Below are 9,635 nucleotides of genomic sequence, written 5' to 3'. Positions count from 1 at the left end.
GTGTGGAGCTTAGGATGGTATGGTGACAGGTCATGCTGGGGTGCGGAGCGTAGGATGTCGTGGTGACATGTTATGCTGGGCTGCGGAGCGTAGGATGGGACTGATAAAGCTAAATATTTATCTTATATAATACCCTTTATGAGGTCTAAGAACACTGTACGCTATTTACATATGGAGTACCGTAAGGGTACGCACGTTGCGTAACAATCGCTTAGCCGTAGTCGAGACGCTCAAGCGTCACGTTCGCTCACGGCCAAGAGATCACAGGCAGGCACGCTATTGGCTGCCGACTAACGTAATGATTCGCTATAGCGTAGCGGACGCTCGGGACCACGAGGAGATCACCAGCGGCGCTGACGCTCACAATGTTAAACCTTTATATCTAAACCATAAACAGTGTATTATGCAGTAAGACCTTAGTGTAGTGATAGAGTGTAAATGCAGCACAGTATAACCTTATTAACTTAAAAGCTGTTCGAGCGTCACCGACGCTCTGAGAATACTTAACACTATAAGAAATACACAGATACCGTGCTTAGGGTCCAACGCCTTATATATATATATTATGAATGTTATACTTGCAAAAGAATTAATACAATACAAGTCATACACTACAATATAACATAGACTAACTAACCAAATAACTACACGGGAAATACAATACAATACAATTACATTTTAAGGGAAAATAAGAGAGAAAGAGGAGAAGAGAGAGAGAGAGAGAAATGGCTCACAATAACAGTAAGATCAATATGATTGCGGAGAAAACTTACGCACAAAGGGGAACGATCGCATGCGCCTCTGGACATCCAGCTCCCGATTATCAGCAATGAGCACCGTTGAAGAGTGAGCTGGATGTGATCGGCTTGTCTATTTATGCCCCACACACAATACAATTCAATGGTCCCTACAATCTCATTGTTCATTGGACACAGGAATTCCTCCTCGCATTATAACAAAAGGTCATAGGTTGATTCATACAGGTGGGCTGTGACAATTTCCAACTGCTCAGGTGGGTGGGAAACTAGGTTTCCCGCCGCATGGATAAGTAAGTGCAAATAATAGTAAATGGACATAAACTTCTTATGTCCATAACTATTCGCACGAGCGATTAATCCGCTCCAAACCAACACCGGAATATTGCTAATTAAATACTCTTCCGAGGGATACTAAACATCACTGTATGACCTCTGTTGGACCCTTCGTACAATACAAAGAGGGATCTCTCTGTCCAGGAACATGCTACATTAACTAAACTTTCAGAATCTATCAAAGGGACCATGATCTACAAAATACATTATATAGTGAAAATATGTAACGATTGAGTCGCACGCTACGATCACATAAACTCTACCGTAAATGCGCACATCGTGCGCCTGCGGGTGCACGCGACAGCGAGTATGCGCACGCACGGGAGAGTGTACGCATGCGCAGCACGGACCTGTATGAGGTGCAAATATGGTAGTGTGCATAGAGATATTTTTCTGACTTTGACAGTCCACCCTTTGGCAGTCAACAATAACTGCCACCTTCTAAAACATTTCAAAAAGAGACAAAATATATGTCAGGGGTTAATACATTTCCATGGTTGGGTAAGGGAGGAGAGAGGAGAAGGTGTGAAGAGGGTATGACCTAGTGAGATAGCCGAAGCATGTGTGTATGAATCCATGTTTGGGGGGGTCGTGTATCATCGTGCCGTACGTGTTGTACATCAAGCTTCGAGGTATTGCGAAGTATACATTTGAATTCCTTCTTATCCCGTGGTACGGGTCTGTGGATGGGCTGTCAAACTTTACCGAGCTCTTTTCGGCTGTGGTTGTAACAAAATGGGGAGCACATTTTAGTTGATGATACATGAATGGGGGAATATGTGATTGCTGATATCTGTGCCTGTATTCCCTATCGGCTATGTGTGTAATTACCTGAAGGTTGTAGAGATGAAGAAAAGACATAATTACGGTAAATGCAGTGGTATTCTATGTCAGGTTAATGTACATTTGTTGGTTGAGGTCTTGTTCGGTGTCTGTTGATTGCAGTCTTCTTTGTGCTTTTGCCCATAAGGTGCGAGCAAAAACTTTGTTAATGTCCATAGATTTACAAAAGTGTTGGGCTAGCGTAATTTTAAAATTTCTAGGGAAACTGGGGATCTATGGCATAGTTCATCAAAAATCTGTGTATAAGGTTGTCAAAACTTCTTCTTTAATCCATCTGTTGTCTGTATATCGGCTCATCAAATTCCTCGTCCAAGTGGGTCTTTTTACCTTGGAGGAAAACGGAAAAACAGGTGAAAGAAACGGACCGTAGAAATCGCATTTTCATCACATCATTGTTTCTACATTTGGGTCATAAATCAAATCCATTGGAATTACAATTTCCTCACTCCTTAAACTCATCACCCTGGTACTTCGTTTACACTTCGTTAAAGCCTGACCGCATCTAAATATCAAGCCAAACGTTATGATAACACCTAAGATACATAGGAGAAACTTCCCAACATCCATTATGACTCCTTGAGCCCATTCTCCTAAACCAGAGAACCAATTTCGCGGGTTCAACCATGACACCCAACCAGTCAGCTCATTACCTACAGCAGCAAGAGTGAGATTGTGTCTCCTGCGAAATTCCCACTTCAATTGGAGAATATCGTCCATCTTTTGGTCTATGACCTCGACCGGGTCCTCGGTACTATTTGTAATATATGTGCAACATTTCACGCCGTACTGCGTTGCCAGTGTGACACAATATCCACCTGTCACTGCCGTGAGATAATTGAGAATCATTCTATGCTGAACCAGTTCTGTTTTATAAGCTTGAAGTTCTCTTCCAGTATACCTAAACGTGTCATCATACATTTCTGTGATATTGTCTAACAAATTTGCGAGCGCAGATATGTATTTATAATTCAGCACTCCTCTAGCGGTGCGAGTGATGTCTAACGCGATTAGAAACTGAATCCCGGTGGATTCATGGATCATGTCAGAGGCCGGATGCTCTGTTCTTTCTATCAGGTGCCGTTTAACTACGTGCTCGTAATGGGTGTGAGTATAAGGAGCTTGGGCAACACGGTGTATATCTTTCATTTTGGCATGTGATACAGTCATTACTTCAGGCAATACTTTTCCAATATAACACAATCCTTCAGAGTTTGGGGCAAGCCACTTATACGCCTTCCTCCCGCATATGAAATATGCATCATCGGGGAGAACATATGGGACGGAGTAAGACATAACCATATTACACATCCTCCATGTGAAATCTCCTACCCCTAATTCTCCCATTTGTTTAGTACACGTATCAGTTTGTACGATATGTGCGCAGTATCCTGGTGATACCTCTCCAACTCTCGTAATCCTACTTCCTAGGGTATACCTATATCGGAAAGATTTTTCTCTACTGGCTATGTGGCGTATAAGCTCTGTATCTGTCGGCATTCTATCTGCTCTATATGAAAAGGTCATGGTTTGGTTACTCCATGACACTTCCCAATTTCCCGGCTTTCGGGGATTGGAAATGTTAAAACATATGAGGGATCTATCCACATGATATTGGTGGAGCTTCAAACTAGGAGGACTGGAGATATTAAACCTCCTGTCCACCGGCCTCCCACCACTTAGCTCAAGTACCTCCCCTATCGGTAAAGGAAATGGTACTAGTCCTGATTTGCTATGACCTTGAGGTACTTGAGAGCATACCCAACAATCTGTTTGATTTAGCACACTACCCACTAAGGAGTGATAGTCACTCAAGGGATGCCGGTCCATGTGGATATTAAAACTGGATTGGCATTTCTTGATGCATCCATCCTCAACTACATTGTCACAGAGCCTACAGATACAGTTTTCTTCAGCTAACAATCCTTCACAATTCCTTCTATGGTCAATGCTATCGGATCGTTTTCTGATACTCGCCTTTGCTTGTTGATTATGTTGTTCTCGGAAAACTACGCCTCCATCTCTGTCATCAGAACCCATTCCAGAACCTCTCTCGACCTCCATGGTACTCTCGCCGGAACAGACTGCTCTGGTCAACGTCATGGTCAACAGGAAAATCCATATCACAGTCTCTTGTGGCAAGTCCATCTTACAGGAGGAGAAAAGAAGAAATTTGTAATGGGGTACAGAAAAACAGTTTGAGGGGGAGAGAAACTTGTTACGATAATTAAGTTGTTGTTCTTCTTTTTCTGCTGTCATCTCAAAGGTGCTGTCTCTCAGTCTTCCAAACGAACATTCCGGTGATGCAATATTTCTTCCAAGCCAGCGATCTTTCTGTAAGGAGCAAAAATCTTGCATTACCATTTGTCTAGCTGATGTATGACATACCATCTTTAAACCATGAAAACATGAGTGAGAAGAGAGGAAAATAAAAAACAAAAGAGAGAGAACAATTCATATGCATATATATATTACATAAATCAACAATAACCAGCAATAGGAAAAGAGAAAAAAAAAAAATTTTTCGAACATTTTTTTTTTAAACATTGTCAGATCATCAGGCTGTCATATCTACATGTCCAATGGTTTCCTTGCGCAGTCCCTCCCCACCAGCACCTGCATTACTCCACTGTCTGTATCTGGCCAGGATACATTGATGCGGATAGGTCATGCTGGGGTTTGGTAGACTTCTGCAAAGACCAAGCGGATATGCAATGTTTAAGTCCTTACTAATAATCGTCAGAGATGGGGAGAGAGAGAGAAAAAAAACATTTTTCACAAATACATTTACAACGTTTCACCTTGTCATTCCTGTGTCTTCAGTGAATGACCTCCCAATTTATTAACCGTTACCTCAGGCTTACCATCAGTCCTAATGATCACCTTTCCTGACTACATATCATGGGTGTGGCCCAAAATTCTTCCTAAAAGATCCCTGATTATAATTGTGTGTGTTATAATTTTGCTCATTTCTTGGTCTAGGGGGTCTGACTTTATGTGGGTTATTACAGTTGCTGGCATAATGCCCTTCTCTTCTACAATGATAACAAATCCTTGGCTTTCTCCATGTGCTAGGGGCCTGGGGTTCCGGTCGACTTGATGCCTCCTCTAGTGCTTGGATGCTCAGTACCATCAACCGCTCTCCCTGTGCTTCCCTGGTTCTTTGGATATTTTGGTCATGCTCGATAGCGGACTCTCTTAATGCAGCCACCGAGATACCTCTCCAATGAGGTATAGAGGTTTGTACCCTAATTTTTAGTGTGTCTTTTAAGCTGTCCATTAATACAGACACAGCTACCTCTCTGTGGTGTACGTTAGTTTCAATGTCATCTATACCAGTGTACCTAGCCATATCCTGCAGAGCCCGGTGAAAATACTCTGATGCGGATTCACCTTCTTTTTGTTTTATTGTAAAGATTTTATTCCACTTTACTACTGCAGGAAAATATTCTTTCAACTGTAGATTGATTCTTTTTACATTATCTTGGTTATACTTGTCTGTTAGTGGTACTTCCTCATCTAGCTTACAATCAGCGATAAATTTCAATGAATCAACATCGGGGGGTAAACATGCCCTCAAAACTGTCCTCCAATCTTTGTTATTTGGCTCTGCAGTGTTTCCTAGCACTCTAATGTATTTTTGACAAGCAACTAAGTCTTTCCTGGGATCAGGAAATTCAGACAGAATTGTTCTTAATTCTGTTCGGGAAAAGGGGCAGTACATGGCGATGTTCCTGACAGGAGTGACTCCTGAAGAGTCAGTTTTCCCATTTGGTACTGCAATTACCCTGACAGGATTAAGTCCAGTAACGTCATTCTGAATTGATTCCACGATATGAGGTACATTTGTTTGTGCGTGATGTATAATACCATACGTACCTGTGGACACGACCTCACCTGACCCTCCGTTAGGGGGTTTGATTACAGTCTTTACCGATTTGGTCGCGTCCACCTGGATGTCCTGTGTGATGGCTGCTGGAAAAGGCTCCGACATTGTGCTGGGCTCACTTTCTTGTTGGTGTTCCTGAGGAAAGTTTAACAAGGGGTGCGACTTGCATGGGTTAATAGTTGTCCATTTAACACTTTCATTTTTATAAACCTTATTACGTTTGTTACATTCATTCTTAATATAGTTACTAAGTGCACTTTTATCGCACCCCATTGTGCCTTTCTCCGCAACCTTAATCCTCTCCATTGCCATGTCTCTCCTCTCAAGATGAAAGTTAGGTATGTAAGTTACATTTCTTTGCATGTCACTTTCCTGTAGCCATAACTGCAAACAATCATCATGTTTAACTCGTTGTTTCCAGGATTTTATGAGACAGATCCTTTGCCTTAAATAATGCAATACCTCTAAGTCAAAACTACCTATCCCGGGAAATGGTGCCTTATCCCCCGCAGTCATTCGTGTCCATTCATCACAAAAGGTCTCAGTGTGGGGACCATACCTCCTCCACATTACTAACCGAGCAGACCCTCGGGGTCTGCAAGCCTCTGCAGTCTGAACCCTGACTGCTGAACGTCCCTGTGTTGTGCACTTGGCTTCCATTGTGGACCTTACACAGAAAAACTTCCTAAAATGCACCAAACACAGTCTACGGTGGGAGTTTTCCAAGCTCTTCCACCAGCTTCTTCTGCTCCGGGTATCTCCGGTCCGCCTTCTAGCAGACACGTGTAACCGTTGCAGGCCCTATCTCTAGAGATTTTCCTGTGACCAGTGAAAATTCCCTTCCTTTTTCTTTACACAAATCACGCTTGCATGTGCTTCCCACAACACGTATGAGGGCAATTTACCTCGTATCACGTTGCGTTATTGGTCACACCTACAACCGTGCGGTCCAATCGTACCACTTATAAACACTTGTTGCCCATAAATGGTAGGATCATTGGAGTCTCCCTACTGTGCTCCAAAACAGCCAGAGCGTAATACAACGAAAACTTTATCACACTCTGTTGCACGTTTTCACTCAGACCGTGCTCATCACGTTCCACCAAGATCACCCAGATCACTCAGTTCACAAAGCGGGATTCAATACACTCATACCGTTTTCAACCCACTATCATTCTTATAGTTTTCTGATCAGAAAAAATCATTTCCCGTAGTCTGATAGCTGTCCCCAGAGGCATTACAGTAAAGTAAGGTATTTAAACTAAGTTTTGGAAAAACTGAAATCAATTTGTGCTATTATCACGTGGCTATGCTATACCGCCCCCACTAAAACAATGCTATTGTGCGATTTGAGTTTCGGTGGGCGTACCCAGACGCTCCGTTGCGTAATATACGCTGCGTGCGCCGGCCTTTGGGTTGTGTTCGCGAGTCTCAGCCTTTTGTTAGAGACACGTGTACGCTGGCCACAAAATACAATTAGCACGTTTATCAATTATACAATGGCAAACAGGAGAGTGATATGAATATACACAAAAAAGGAATGCAGATATATGCGTGTGTATACAAAACAGAAATAAACAGTTTTAAAAGACACTAGTGTGTTGTTCTTACCTCCGGTTCCGGATTCCTTCAGCACCCTTTACTAAGAGAAGCAGACGCTTATCCCGTCAGCACTGCGAAGAATATGATCTCCCGCCCTTTGCTGATGGATAATGTCTGCTGAAATTACCTAGCAGAGATATGTGAAGGACTGGACGAGCAGCCAATTGATAAAGCTAAATATTTATCTTATATAATACCCTTTATGAGGTCTAAGAACACTGTACGCTATTTACGTATGGAGTACCGTAAGGGTACGCACGTTGCGTAACAATCGCTTAGCCGTAGTCGAGACGCTGAAGCATCACGTTCGCTCACGGCCAAGAGATCACAGGCAGGCACGCTATTGGCTGCCGACTAACGTAATGATTCGCTATAGCGTAGCGGACGCTCGGGACCACGAGGAGATCACCAGCGGCGCTGACGCTCACAATGTTAAACCTTTGTATCTAAACCATAAACAGTGTATTATGCAGTAAGACCTTAGTGTAGTGATAGAGTGTAAATGCAGCACAGTGTAACCTTATTAACTTAAAAGCTGTTCGAGCGTCACCGACGCTCTGAGAATACTTAACACTATAAGAAATACACAGATACCGTGCTTAGGGTCCAACGCCTTATATATATATTATGAATGTTATACTTGCAAAAGAATTAATACAATACAAGTCATACACTACAATATAACATAGACTAACTAACCAGATAACTACACGGGAAATACAATACAATACAATTACATTTTAAGGGAAAATAAGAGAGAAAGAGGAGAAGAGAGAGAGAGAGAAATGGCTCACAATAACAGTAAGATCAATATGATTGCGGAGAAAACTTACGCACAAAGGGGAACGATCGCATGCGCCTCTGGACATCCAGCTCCCGATTATCAGCAATGAGAACCGTTGAAGAGTGAGCTGGATGTGATCGGCCTGTCTATTTATGCCCCACACACAATACAATTCAATGGTCCCTACAATCTCATTGTTCATTGGACACAGGAATTCCTCCTCGCATTATAACAAAAGGTCATAGGTTGATTCATACAGGTGGGCTGTGACGATTTCCAACTGCTCAGGTGGGTGGGGAACTGGGTTTCCCGCCGCATGGATAATTAAGTGCAAATAATAGTAAATGGACATAAACTTCTTATGTCCATAACTATTCGCACGAGCGATTAATACGCTCCAAACCAACACCGGAATATTGCTAATTAAATACTCTTCCGATGGATACTAAACATCACTGTATGACCTCTGTTGGACCCTTCGTACAATACAAAGAGGGATCTCTCTGTCCAGGAACATGCTATATTAACTAAACTTTCAGAATCTATCACAGGGACCATGATCTACAAAATACATTATATAGTGAAATATGTAACGAACGAGTCGCACGCTACGATCACATAAACTCTACCGTAAATGCGCACATCGTGCGCCTGCGGGTGCACGCGACAGCGAGTATGCGCACGCACGGGAGAGTGTACGCATGCGCAGCGCAGACCTGTGTGAGGTGCAAATATGGTAGTGTGCATAGAGATATTTTTCTGACTTTGACAGGACGGTGACAGGTCATGCAGGGGTACGGAGCGTTGGACGGGACGGTGACAGGTCATGCTGGAGTGCGGAGCGTAGGACTGGATGGTGACAGGTCATGCTGGGGAGCAGAGCGTAGGACGGAACGGTGACAGATCATGCTAGGGTGCGGAGCGTTGGACGGGACGGTGACAGTTCATGCTGGGGGTGCGGAGCATAGGACTGGACCGTTACAGGTCATGCTGGGGAGCGGAGCGTAGGGCGGGACAGTGAGAGGTCATGCTGGGATGCGGAGCGTAGGACGGGACAGTGACAGGTCATGCTGGGGTGCGGAGCGTAAGACGGGACAGTGACAGGTCATACTGGGGTGCGGAGCGTAAGACGGGACAGTGACAGGTCATGCTGGGATGCGGAGCGTAGGACGGGACAGTGACAGGTCATGCTGGGATGCGGAGCGTAGGACGGGACAGTGACAGGTCATGCTGGGGTGCGGAGCGTAAGACGGGACAGTGACAGGTCATACTGGGGTTCGGAGTGTGGGACGGTGACATGTCACGCTGGGGTGCGGAGCGTAGGACGGCGTGGTGACATGTTATGCTGGGGTGCGGAGCATAGGATGGGACGGTGACAGATCATGCTAGGGTGCGGAGCGTTGGACGGGACGGTGACAGTTCATGCTGG

This window comes from Pseudophryne corroboree, chromosome 10, assembly GCF_028390025.1.
Source record: "Pseudophryne corroboree isolate aPseCor3 chromosome 10, aPseCor3.hap2, whole genome shotgun sequence".
NCBI lineage: Eukaryota > Metazoa > Chordata > Amphibia > Anura > Myobatrachidae > Pseudophryne > Pseudophryne corroboree.
Note: the sequence above shows the minus strand (reverse complement) of the source record.